Source organism: Tupaia chinensis, unplaced genomic scaffold, assembly GCF_000334495.1.
Source record: "Tupaia chinensis unplaced genomic scaffold, TupChi_1.0 Scaffold000070_1, whole genome shotgun sequence".
In the NCBI taxonomy this organism is placed as follows: domain Eukaryota; kingdom Metazoa; phylum Chordata; class Mammalia; order Scandentia; family Tupaiidae; genus Tupaia; species Tupaia belangeri.
In genome coordinates this window covers 5,127,473-5,141,473 of record NW_006159530.1, presented here as the reverse complement: position 1 = coordinate 5,141,473, position 14,001 = coordinate 5,127,473, and the positions used below count along the sequence as shown (strand labels likewise).

Sequence of the window (14,001 nt, the reverse complement as noted above, 5' to 3'; positions counted from 1 at the left end):
ACACACCGGCGCCGGGGGTGAGTTTTAAGCCACCGGGTCCGGGACACGAACCGCAGTTGACTACGTGGGAGTCCAGCGACATAGCCATTACGCTAACTGCTGGTTCCCCCCATTCTTTCTTGAAAGGGTTGCAGAGAAGATTATGGAGAAGAGACCCTGCGGCTTCTGCCCACCTTTTACCACAACCCTCAGAGTGTCTCCTCTGTGACCGAGGTACTTGGGGAGATAAACCGTCGGATTCTCCTGGTCTGCAGCAGTTCTAGGCTGCTAGGCACCCTCTGAGGTGAGGTGCCACGTGGAACCACAGCCCGGGTGGGGGTATAGGGGCTGTGGGTGTGAGGTGTGGGGCGTGTGTGTGTGTGTGTGTAGGGGGGATGGGACCGGCGCGGTCCACTGCTGAGGGACAGGGGGAGGGGAGAGATGGACAGACGATGGGTGGACAGCCGCCACCCTGGCTCCAAACACCCTGTCGGGGCACACTGGTGCCCTCCGAGCTCCCCAGGTATGGCCATGACGCCCGCCGCAGCTGGGGCAATCGACAGGAAGGGCCCAGTTCGCGTCCGGAGTTGCCACTGCTGTCACTACCCCCACACCCCACCCCACCCCACCCCATCATGCCCGGGCCCGTTAGATTCCTCACTGGATTACAGAGAGGATTGATCCTGACTCATTTCCTTTTTCACCTTCCAAGCTCCCCAACCACTGTTATTAAAAAGTCAGGACAGGGACCAGCAGTTGGTGTAATGGCTATGTCGCTGGACTCCCATGTAGTCGACCACAGTTCGCGTCCTGGACCTGGTGGCTTAAACTCACGCCGGGCGCGTGTGCATGCGTGCCCAAGATCCCGAGAGGAGAATGGAGGAGAAGGGATTGCGGCATGGCCATTCCCCCTGGGGGGTGATTTCTCGCTTTCTGTCTCTGTCTCTCTCTGTCTGGCGAGCGCACGTGCCCTATAGCAAAAACCTCTCTAGAAACAAACAAAAAAGTCAGGACATTGTAAAGAGGAATTCGCTAGCACACCCACTCATCCCCTCCTAGTAACCTTACGTTCAGTAGAGAGTGTCAGCCCGGTTTGTGCATTTTCAGGCCTCCGTTCGAGTCCACCAGTGTGTTCTTGCTTCTGAGAATTTCCTGGAACTACAGCCCTCTGGCACATTGCCGGCTCCCTGAAGCAGGCAGTTCCAAATACCAGAAGAAGTCAGGATTCCTTCAGCCCTTGAGCCTAGCTGGTCTTGCTCTTCCAGTTCTGCAGCGGGGGAGCTGGGAGAGTAGAGCCTTTGAGAACTGGCCATTCTTACGTTACCAGTGTTATTGACAGTGTCGCCCAATGCCACCTTGCTGCAAGAAGGGGGATTATTGGAAGCAGGAGTGTCAGTTTTTACAGTTGACTCGGACACAGACACCTAGATAAGTTAAAAAAAAAATATGAGAAGGAAAAATAGCTCTCTCAAAACTCCCCTGAGCTGGGACCAGCAGTTAGCGTAATGGCTATGTCGCTAGACTTCCATGTAGTCGACCACAGTTTGCGTCCTGGACCCGGCAGCTTAAACTCACACCGGGGGTGTGCATGCATGCCCAAGATCCCAAGAGGAGAATGGAGGAGAAGGGATTTCAGCATGGCCATCCCCCATCTCGCTTTCTGTCTCTATGTCTCTCTTTCTGGTGAGCGCACGCGCCCTATAGCAAAAACCTGTCCAAAAAAAACAAAACAAAACTCCCCTGAGCTGTATGTTACATCACATTGATGAGGCCTTTGTAGAAAGTTGTGATTATGGCTACAAGCTCTCAAAACAAAGGCCATGAACCTTATGTGAAATTGATCGGCCCGCTTTCAGAGTGGGATGGCCTGACACAGGGTCCTTTGGTACTGGAAAGGTACAAGCCGTTTGGAAAGTTGTCACAGGTGCGGCAGGAGGACCAGGCCATCCCGACCAATACCCGTATATTGACGATGGTTGACTTTAGTTCAAAGACCCCTATCCTGGTTAAGAAGCAGTGCCTTAAAAACTGAGAATCCTGTCCTTGTAATCAGCCCATCAGGAAGGCCTCAAAAAGAACAAAATCCTGCTGTCTTACAGTCAGATCCAGAGTCAGACCTGCCTCCCCATAACCCACATAGACGGCAACTCGGGAAATGAGCAGCAGCCACAGGTGGCGGCCATCTTGGTCCCTCTCTCTCCACCCTGTACCCGGAGCAGGTCTGGGGAGATGAGGAGGGATCGGAGTCCTGACTCTTCGGCACCCCTGCCTCCTTGGTCTAGGGAGGGAAGGAGGGACCGAAGCCCTGATTCCTCAGAGGCCCTGTTACCCTTCAGGGAGGCACCTCCGACAGATGGAGACCCTGGAGGTCACCCGTGTCTTGTATATGTCCCCTTTTCTACCAGTGACCTGTGTAATTGGAGGGCTCAGAACCCGCCCTTCTCTGAGAAGCCTCAGGCTCTCATGGACTTGCCCGAGTTGGTCTTCCACGCACCAGCCAAGTGGGGATGATTGGCAGCAGCTGTGAGCTACTCTTCCCTGCTGAGAGAGAAAGGATAGAGAGAAGACGGGGAGGCACTTGAGAAGGCGACCAGGGCAGGCTAAGTAGACGTTTTCCTGCCACCCGCCCTAATTAGGATCCAAACACTAGTGCTGGCAGAGAGGCATTGACCACACTGCGCAGTAATTTATTGGCTGGGGTTAAGGCAGCGGCCCCCAAACCCACTCATTTGTCGAAGGCAGTGGGGATAACGCAAGGCCCGCAGGAGTCCCGCAGCCTTCTTAGACGGCTTAGGTGAGGCTTATCGAGAATACTCCCCACAGAGCCCGATGCTCAAGAGGATAGATGGCAGTTCATGTGGCCTTTGTGTCCAGGCTGCTGCAGACATCAGAAGAAAGCTCCGGCAGACAGAAGGCTGTGAGGGCATGACTCGGTCACAGCTACTAGAGGTTGCCCAGACAGGTTAAGACAATCGCTCAGGTCGTAGTAGCTACTATGAGAGAAGTTAACAAGAAAGAGAAAACACACAAAAAGAGACCCAAGCTGGCTAAGGACCAATGTCAAAACTGTGAAGAAAGAAGACACAGAAAAAGAGAAAGTTTTAAATTGAGAAGAATGACGGGACTGGAGCTCATTCAAGACTAGCCCCTCTGCACACTGACCGGGGGCTCCCAACCTTTGATCTGGACTGAACACGAACAAATGCTTTCGAGGAGGTAGAACAAGCCCTGGTGTCAGCACCAGCTCTGGCTCTCCCCGGCCTCACCAAAGCTTTCCACCTCTTTATTGATGAACGAAGGGGAATAGCCAAAGGAGTTCTAGTCCAGAATCTGGGGCCTTGGAAACGGCCGGTAGCCTACATGTCCAAGAGACTCCACTCAGTAGCGGAGGGATGGCCAGCTTGCCTCCGGGCGATAGCTGCTACAGCCCTGCTAGCAAAAGAGGCTGACAAATTCACCTTGGGGCAGGAGTTGACCCTCACTGCACCCCACGTGCTGGAGGCCCTCCTCCGGACCACACCAGAAAAATGGATGTCCAACGCTCGAGTAACTCAATACCAAGCCCTTTTACGTGACCAGCCCTGGCTTAGGTTTCAGAAGTCAGCCGCCCTGAATCCAGCCACCTTACTGCCTGGATGATGACCCCAAAGAGCCTTTTCACAACTGTTTTGACGTGATGTAATCCAGTCCACTTGACCGGGTTTGAAGGCCACTCCACTTCCCTCAGCCGGGGTCATCCTGTTTACTGACCAGAGCAGTTTCATACAAAATAGAAGCAGGTGCCCAGGGGCGGCTGTGGTCCCCAGTGAATTTACTGTATGGGCACAGCCTTTAAATCAAGGGACATCTGCTCAAAAACCAGAGCTCATTGCTCTAATTCAACCTTAAGGTGGGCAAAAGATAGGGCTGTGGCTACACGGACAACAGAGATGCATTTGCCACCGTCCGCGTGCACGGGGCGTGCACGGGGTGACCTCGGCAGAAAAAGACATTAAAAATAAAAATTAAAAAAAGGTCCTGGCATAGTTAGAGGCCTTATGGGTACCCAGAGCTGTAGCCGTTGTGCATTGTGAAGGACACCAGAAAGGGGACTCTTTTGAGACACGGAAAAACCAGGCTGTCGATCAAGCCACTTTTAAACCAGTGGGGCCACTCCATGTGCTCACCACTCTGCCAAACCCAGGCCTTCCAGCCCCTCCTACTTATACAAACGCAGAAGAAAAGTTTGCAGAACAAGCTACCGGGAGCCATCTGGCTGGCTGAAAATGCCTGCTGGGAGGCTGCTGATCCCAGAGGCCCTAGGAAGGGTAATAGTAGACCAGCTTCACCAGACGACTCATCTGGGCAAGTGAAAACTCACGACACTTGGGGAACCAGCAGTTAGCGTAATGGCTATGTCGCTGGACTCCCACGTAGTTGACCGCGGTTCGCGTCCCGGACCCGGTGGCTTAAACTCACGCCTGGCGTGTGTGCGTGCGTGCCCAAGATCCCGAGAGGAGAATGGAGGAGAAGGGATTGTGGCGTGACCATCACCCCTGGGGGGTGATTTCTCGCTTTCTGTCTTCTATGTCTCTCTCTGTCTGTCTGGCAAGCGCATGCGCCCTATAGCGAAAACCTCTCAAAAACAAAACAAAACCAAAAAAAAAAGCTCCCGACACTCCTCAGAAATAGGTATTATACTCCAAACTGAAACACCTTCGCTAATAGCATCGCTTCCAGGTGCTGTGCTTGTGCTTGGGTAGATGCTAAACAAACAGGTAGAGGGATCGTGGGTTTTAGGAAGAGAGGGGAAATCCCAGGGGAACATTGGGGAGGAGATTTCACTGAGATAAGACCCCCCTCTGGGTATAAGTACTTACTGGTACTCACAGACACCTTTTCAGGATGGTCTGAGACAGCTCTAGTAGTTACCAAAAGACTGCTTCAGGATTTGATCCCTAGATCCAGGTTACCTATGACCATCGGGTCAGACAATGAGCCTGCTTTTGTTGCAAAGGTCTCACAGGATTTGGCAAAGACTTTAAAAGTCAAAGAGAAATTACATTGTGCCTACTGGCCTCAGAGTTCTGGGCAGGTTGAGCGAATGAATCGGACCCTAAAAGAGACCCTGAGCAAGCTCACTAGAAACAGGCGAAGTCTGGGTACTGCTTCTCCCCTTAGCTCTCCTAGGAGTTCAGTGTACCCCCTATGTAGAAGGCTTTACCCCGTATGAAATTATGCTTGGGAGGCCTCCACCTCTTCCCCCCCAGTTATGTGAAGAAATGAAAGCTGAGATCCGTAACCTTACCCTGCTTAGACTATTACAGGCTCTGGATTCTACCCAAAAGGCAGTTCACCTCCGCGTCTGGGACACCCTGCCTATTGCCTCGTCAGGAATAGGGAGTCCACCCATATCAGCCAGGAGACTCAGTGTGGATCAAGAATTATACAGCTCAAGGGCTGACCCCCACACAGTCATCCTCACGACTCCGACAGCCATCCAAGTCAAGGGCTTCTTCTCCACCTGGCTGCACCACTCCGGGGTGAAGGCAGGACACTCAACATATAAGGTCCACGAGTCCCGGGATCCCCTCAAGCTAAGGCTGTCTCGTGTATCTTTTTTTTTTTTTTTTTTTGAGAGGTTTTTCGCTATAGGGCGTGTGCGCTTGCCAGACAGACACAGAGAGAGAGACGGAGAGACAGAAAGCAAGAAATCACCCCCCAGGGGGGATGGCCATGCCGCAATCCCTTCTCCTCCATTCTCCTCTTGGGATCTTGGGCACGCAAGCACACGTGCCTGGTGTGAGTTTTAAGCCACCGGGTCCGGGACGTGAACTGCGGTCGACTACATGGGAGTCCAGCGACATAGCCATTACGCTAACGGCTGGTCCCAGTCCTTTCTTTCTTTCCTAGTTGGAAGTGAAGGAATGGATTGGACTCGAGAAGTGTAGAATAAGATGGTGAACTGTTAAACACATAGAAAAGTCATCCCCCTTTATGTTGATGTATGGCATCTCTACGGTAGAATCTAGTTTTCAGTATGGAGGAGCAGGATCCAGTTTTGAGTGGACTTGTCTACCAGGGGTGTCTCATGTGGGGTGGGCTTCTAGAGAATTTTATCTTTGTCCGGCCAGAAGAGGGACGATCGTTCTTCAAGTTCAGACTACAATTGCCCTTACCGGGGTTGCGAGTCACTTACTTTAAGGGCCCTCGGGGCTAACCCGCCCTGGCAACCGGGACAACCTGATCCAGATATAGAAGTGAGGAGACGCCCCCCACCAGTAAAATGTGGTCTGAGGGCCTGTGACCCTCTTAACATCACTATTTGTAATCCCGCCGATCCAAAATGGTTCACAGAAAGTACCTGGGGAATATGCTTTTACACTACAAAAAGGGACCGGGGCATTCCTCACCATACAAAAAAGAGCCCTAACCCAAGAGAGACCTCAAAAAAACCATTAGAGAAAGATATAAAGGAGCACAATGTCTTCCCCCAGCACCCCCGGCCAAGCTCCCTCTGACCACTCGGGCTCCGGCTGGGAACTCTCACTGGGCTAACCTGCTGTAGTACGTCACCTCCTGAACGCTTCTCAACCTGCCCTGGCTCGGGACTGTGGGCTCTGTCTGCACACTCCTCCATACTGTGTGGAGTGGGACAGCTGCCTGTAACTAACTCCGGGGGAAATGCTCTGTTAGCTTCTCTCGCCTGACTCTGAGTGATAGTCAAGGTATTGGAACCTGTCTGGTAAATCCAACCTTTAAGAATGCTACTTATTTACAGTACTGTAACCTTACCTACCTTGTAAATGTCACTGGCGTTAGCGTTAGTTACCAAGCTCCAAATCTCGCCTGGGGGACATGTACTAATGGAATAGCCCCATGCGTCGCCAGCTCCTATGTGCAAGTTTGTGTCCTTGTCCAGATCTTTCCCCGTGTGTCTGTGTATTGTGGAGAGGGGGCAGACATGTTATCTCCACCATTCAATTGGACACACCAAAGACGAATCCCCATTCTAATACCCTTACTAGTAGGACTGGGCTTTGCTGGCTCAGCTGCCATAGGAACTACGGCCTGATCCAGGGTGACCAACACCTTCAGGAGCTATCAAGGTTAATCCATACTGATCTAGGACTACCCGAAAAATCCGTGGCTCATCTACAAGAACAGGTAAATCCCCTGGCAGAAATTGTACCGCAAAGTAGTAGGGGGCTTGACCTTTTATTCTTGAGACAAGGTGGCCTCTGCATGGCCCTAGGAAAAAATTGCTGTATATATACAAATAAATCTAGAATTATTAAAAATAGTCTGTCCCAGATCCAAAGACGTATCAATCAACGAGAACAAAGAGCACAATCAGAAACATGGTTTCAAAGAATGTTTGATTGGTCCCCTTGGCTGTCAACTCTGTAGTCAGCAGCAGCCGGACCAACCCTCATGATTATTACAGAGCTGTTAACTGGCCACGTGTTCTCAAGCTCCTCCTCAGGTTTACCCAGCAACGCATCCATTCCGTTAAGCTCCTGAGGTTTTTTTTATTTTTTGAGAGGTTTTTGACAAAGGGCGTGTGTGCTCGCCAAACAGAGACAGAGAGACAGAAAGTGAGAAATCACCCCCCAGGGGGGATGGCCACGCTGCAATCCCTTCTCCTCCATTCTCCTCTCGGGATCTTGGGCACGCATGCACACGTGCCCAGCATGAGTTTAAGCCACCAGGTCCGGGACTCGAACCGCGGTCGACTACGTGGGAGTCCAGTGACATAGCCATTATGCTAACTGCTGGTCCCAAGCTCCTGATTTTAAGAGAGTGGTACCAACCCCTAACTGTGGTGAGCCAAGGATTTGACTCAGTCCCATAAAACCAGTGGGGAATGAAGCAAGCTTGACTCTATCCTGAAAGTGTGATTTTATTGTAGAAACTATGCCTCCTTTTCCCCCTCCCCACGAGTGCAGATAAGATCCAAAGAAGCCCCACTCCCAGGTGCCTCAGGAAACAATCAGTAGCCAACGGACTGTGACCAGAACTAGGGAAGCCATTAAAATTCTATTGTAGGGACCAGCAGTTGGCGTAATATGGGTTTTAGGAAGAGAGGGGAAATCCCAGGGGAACATTGGGGAGGAGATTTCACTGAGATAAGACCCCCCTCTGGGTATAAGTACTTACTGGTACTCACAGACACCTTTTCAGGATGGTCTGAGACAGCTCTAGTAGTTACCAAAAGACTGCTTCAGGATTTGATCCCTAGATCCAGGTTACCTATGACCATCGGGTCAGACAATGAGCCTGCTTTTGTTGCAAAGGTCTCACAGGATTTGGCAAAGACTTTAAAAGTCAAAGAGAAATTACATTGTGCCTACTGGCCTCAGAGTTCTGGGCAGGTTGAGCGAATGAATCGGACCCTAAAAGAGACCCTGAGCAAGCTCACTAGAAACAGGCGAAGTCTGGGTACTGCTTCTCCCCTTAGCTCTCCTAGGAGTTCAGTGTACCCCCTATGTAGAAGGCTTTACCCCGTATGAAATTATGCTTGGGAGGCCTCCACCTCTTCCCCCCCAGTTATGTGAAGAAATGAAAGCTGAGATCCGTAACCTTACCCTGCTTAGACTATTACAGGCTCTGGATTCTACCCAAAAGGCAGTTCACCTCCGCGTCTGGGACACCCTGCCTATTGCCTCGTCAGGAATAGGGAGTCCACCCATATCAGCCAGGAGACTCAGTGTGGATCAAGAATTATACAGCTCAAGGGCTGACCCCCACACAGTCATCCTCACGACTCCGACAGCCATCCAAGTCAAGGGCTTCTTCTCCACCTGGCTGCACCACTCCGGGGTGAAGGCAGGACACTCAACATATAAGGTCCACGAGTCCCGGGATCCCCTCAAGTTAAGACTGTCTCGTGTATCTTTTTTTTTTTTTTTTTTGAGAGGTTTTTGCTATAGGGCTTGCCAGACAGACACAGAGAGAGAGACGGAGAGACAGAAAGCAAGAAATCACCCCCCAGGGGGGATGGCCATGCCGCAATCCCTTCTCCTCCATTCTCCTCTTGGGATCTTGGGCACGCAAGCACACGTGCCTGGTGTGAGTTTTAAGCCACCGGGTCCGGGACGTGAACTGCGGTCGACTACATGGGAGTCCAGCGACATAGCCATTACGCTAACGGCTGGTCCCAGTCCTTTCTTTCTTTCCTAGTTGGAAGTGAAGGAATGGATTGGACTCGAGAAGTGTAGAATAAGATGGTGAACTGTTAAACACATAGAAAAGTCATCCCCCTTTATGTTGATGTATGGCATCTCTACGGTAGAATCTAGTTTTCAGTATGGAGGAGCAGGATCCAGTTTTGAGTGGACTTGTCTACCAGGGGTGTCTCATGTGGGGTGGGCTTCTAGAGAATTTTATCTTTGTCCGGCCAGAAGAGGGACGATCGTTCTTCAAGTTCAGACTACAATTGCCCTTACCGGGGTTGCGAGTCACTTACTTTAAGGGCCCTCGGGGCTAACCCGCCCTGGCAACCGGGACAACCTGATCCAGATATAGAAGTGAGGAGACGCCCCCCACCAGTAAAATGTGGTCTGAGGGCCTGTGACCCTCTTAACATCACTATTTGTAATCCCGCCGATCCAAAATGGTTCACAGAAAGTACCTGGGGAATATGCTTTTACACTACAAAAAGGGACCGGGGCATTCCTCACCATACAAAAAAGAGCCCTAACCCAAGAGAGACCTCAAAAAAACCATTAGAGAAAGATATAAAGGAGCACAATGTCTTCCCCCAGCACCCCCGGCCAAGCTCCCTCTGACCACTCGGGCTCCGGCTGGGAACTCTCACTGGGCTAACCTGCTGTAGTACGTCACCTCCTGAACGCTTCTCAACCTGCCCTGGCTCGGGACTGTGGGCTCTGTCTGCACACTCCTCCATACTGTGTGGAGTGGGACAGCTGCCTGTAACTAACTCCGGGGGAAATGCTCTGTTAGCTTCTCTCGCCTGACTCTGAGTGATAGTCAAGGTATTGGAACCTGTCTGGTAAATCCAACCTTTAAGAATGCTACTTATTTACAGTACTGTAACCTTACCTACCTTGTAAATGTCACTGGCGTTAGCGTTAGTTACCAAGCTCCAAATCTCGCCTGGGGGACATGTACTAATGGAATAGCCCCATGCGTCGCCAGCTCCTATGTGCAAGTTGGTATCATTGTCCAGATCTTTCCCCGTGTGTCTGTGTATTGTGGAGAGGGGGCAGACATGTTATCTCCACCATTCAATTGGACACACCAAAGACGAATCCCCATTCTAATACCCTTACTAGTAGGACTGGGCTTTGCTGGCTCAGCTACCATAGGAACTACGGCCTGATCCAGGGTGACCAACACCTTCAGGAGCTATCAAGGTTAATCCATACTGATCTAGGACTACCCGAAAAATCCGTGGCTCATCTACAAGAACAGGTAAATCCCCTGGCAGAAATTGTACCGCAAAGTAGTAGGGGGCTTGACCTTTTATTCTTGAGACAAGGTGGCCTCTGCATGGCCCTAGGAAAAAATTGCTGTATATATACAAATAAATCTAGAATTATTAAAAATAGTCTGTCCCAGATCCAAAGACGTATCAATCAACGAGAACAAAGAGCAATCAGAAACATGGTTTCAAAGAATGTTTGATTGGTCCCCTTGGCTGTCAACTCTGTAGTCAGCAGCAGCCGGACCAACCCTCATGATTATTACAGAGCTGTTAACTGGCCACGTGTTCTCAAGCTCCTCCTCAGGTTTACCCAGCAACGCATCCATTCCGTTAAGCTCCTGAGGTTTTTTTTATTTTTTGAGAGGTTTTTGACAAAGGGCGTGTGTGCTCGCCAAACAGAGACAGAGAGACAGAAAGTGAGAAATCACCCCCCAGGGGGGATGGCCACGCTGCAATCCCTTCTCCTCCATTCTCCTCTCGGGATCTTGGGCACGCATGCACACGTGCCCAGCATGAGTTTAAGCCACCAGGTCCGGGACTCGAACCGCGGTCGACTACGTGGGAGTCCAGTGACATAGCCATTATGCTAACTGCTGGTCCCAAGCTCCTGATTTTAAGAGAGTGGTACCAACCCCTAACTGTGGTGAGCCAAGGATTTGACTCAGTCCCATAAAACCAGTGGGGAATGAAGCAAGCTTGACTCTATCCTGAAAGTGTGATTTTATTGTAGAAACTATGCCTCCTTTTCCCCCTCCCCACGAGTGCAGATAAGATCCAAAGAAGCCCCACTCCCAGGTGCCTCAGGAAACAATCAGTAGCCAACGGACTGTGACCAGAACTAGGGAAGCCATTAAAATTCTATTGTAGGGACCAGCAGTTGGCGTAATAGCTATGTCGCTGAACTCCCATGTAGCCGACCGCAGTTCAAGTCCTGGACCCAGTGGCTTAAACTCATGCCGGGCGCATGTGTGTGCCCAAGATCCTGAGAGGAGAATGGAGGAGAAGGGATTGCGGCGTGGCCAGCCTCCCTGGGGGGTGATTTCTCACTTTCTGTCTCTCTGTCTCTCTCTGTCTGTCTGGCAAGTGCACGCACCCTATAGCGAAAACCTCTCCAAAAAAAAAACAAAAACCCATTCCATTGTAATCAGACCTTCCCCTCAAGACTAATTAACCTGCTTGCTTTGCTTCTGTGACTGGCTTTTTTGCTTTGAAGATAGAAAACCCTCCCCCATCTCTCCCGAAGCCCCTTAATTTGGCCCTGTTCTTGTAGACCATCTGGGCATTTTGGGCCTATAGAAGCTCCTTCCTCCTTTCACTCGGGGCTGCAGGGTTTTGAGAGACACGAGTCCCCCCATATGCCGCCGGCTTAATCAATAATCTCCAATCAATTTGGCTATGTCTGGACGTCCTCTTATTTCTCACTGAGTAGACTAATACAGGCAAACACACATGTCCCATTGCAAAACCTTGAAAACTAAATAAGAGGTACGTGGGACTCTCTTGCCCCCTTCCCAATGTAAGGATGAAGCAAGAAGCCTCCATCCGTTTTTATTTAAAAATTTTTTTACAAGACATTAATTTTAACTTTTTTTTTTTTTTGGAGAGGTTTTTGCTATAGGGCGCGTGCGCTCCTCCGACAGACAGACAGACAGAAAGCAATAAATCACCCCCCAGAGGGGATGGCCACACTGTAATCCCTTCTCCTCCATTCTCCTCTCGGGATCTTAGGCACACACGCACATGTGCCTGACGTGAGTTTTAAGCCTCCAGGTCCAGGTGCGAACCGCAGTCGGCTACGTGGGAGCCCAGCGACATAGCCATTACGCTAACTGCTGGTCCCAATTTTAACTTTTTTTGAGAGAGAGATTTTTATTATAGGACATATGTGCTCACTGGAGAGACAGAGAGAGGCAGAGAGAGACAGAAAGCAAGAAATCACCCCCAGGGGGGATAGCCACACCAGTCTCTTCTCCATTCTCCTCTCGGGACTTTGGGCACACACGCACACACATGCACCTGCTCCGTTTCAAGCACTGGGTTCAGAACTTGAACCACAGTAGACCACGTGAGAGTCCTGCACCTTCACCACCACGCCACCTGCTGGCCCTGAAGGCACTGTCTCTGAAGCTGAACGAGCCTTCACCAGACGCCACATCTGCTGGTACTTGGACTTCTCGACCTGCAGAACTGTAAAAACGAGATCTCTGTGTGTATAAATTACTCAGTCTCAGGTAGCTTATTTTAACAGCTTAAATGGACCAAGAAACTTAGTATTCAGTAGGTTTTCACTATTAACATTATCCCTAGGTGGTGAAAGAGTTGTTTCAATTTTCTTTTTAAAAGTCGTTTTTTGGGGTCCAGCAGGTGGTGTGGTGGTTAAAGGTGCTAGACTACCACATGGCTGACCACAGTTCGAGTCCTGAATCTGGTGGCTTGCTCTCTCTCTCTGTCCCTTTCTGGTCAAATTAAAATCAATTAAAAAGGTCAATAAGTGGGACCAGCAGTTAGCATAATGGCTATGTCGCTGGACTCCCACGTAGTCGACCGTGGTTCGCGTCCCGGACCCGCTGGCTTAAACTCACGCCGGGCGCATGTGCGTGCGTGCCCAAGATCCCGAGAGGAGAATGGGGGAGAAGGGATTGCGGCGTGGCCATCCCCCCTGGGGGGTGATTTCTCGCTTTCTGTCTCTCTGTCTCTCTCTGTCTGTCTGGCGAGCGCACGCGCCCTATAGCAAAAACCTCTCCAAAAAAAAAAAAATCAATAAAATAATACTTTTTTTTTTTTTTTTTAAAGTCATCTTTGGGGCCAGTCAGGTGGCATGGAGGGTGAGGCGGCTGGATCTCACATAGCTGACTGCAATTTGAGTCCCAGACCTAGCGGCTTGAAAAGCACACTAGGCACGTGTGCGTGCGTGCCCAACATCCCAAGGAAAGAATGGAGGAGAAGGGATTGCAACACGGCCATCCCTCTGAGGTGAGAAAGATGATTTCTCACTTCCCTCTCTGTCTCTTCCTGTTGAGCCCACGTGCCATATGGCAAACAACCAAAAATAAAACCAACAAAATTTTTTTGGGGGGCCAGCTGGTAGCATGGTAATTAGGGTCCCTAGATCCCACATGGTTGTGTGGTTCAAGACCTGGACCCAGCAGCATGGAAAACAGGCTGAGTGCGTGTGCCCAAAATCCTGAGAGGAGAATGGAGGAGAGACTGCAGTGCGGCCATCCCTTGGGGGAGTGCTTTCTAACCCTTCCCGCCTCCCTCTCCCTCACCACCACCTCGCACTCCCCGCACTCGCCCCAGTCTTTTTCTCAATGGCACGTGCCCTATAGCAATTTTTAAAACATCTTTTTTCGGGACCAGCAGTTGGTATAATAGCTATGTGGCTGGACTCCCATGTAGTCGACCCCAGTTCAAGTACTGACCCGGTGGCTTAACCTCACACTGGGCGCGTGTACATGCATGCCCACGATCCTGAGCGGAGAGCGGGATTACGGCGGCCATTCCCCGGGGTGGGGGTGGGGGTAATTTCTCACTTTCTGTCTCTCTGTCTTTCTTTTTTTTTTTTTTTTGAGAGATTTTCACTGTAGGGCGCA

General features: G+C 50.8%; 1 long non-coding RNA gene across 1 annotated transcript in view; it reads left to right on the top strand.

Annotated features, from left to right (window-relative positions):
• The window catches only part of LOC102480333 (uncharacterized), a 20,929-nt gene that overhangs the window by 1,697 nt on the left and 5,231 nt on the right, over positions 1–14,001 (top strand). The window contains exon 2 of the long non-coding RNA XR_333615.2: positions 127–283. This is a non-coding gene — a long non-coding RNA (uncharacterized LOC102480333). The remainder of the gene's footprint in view (positions 1–126; positions 284–14,001) is intronic.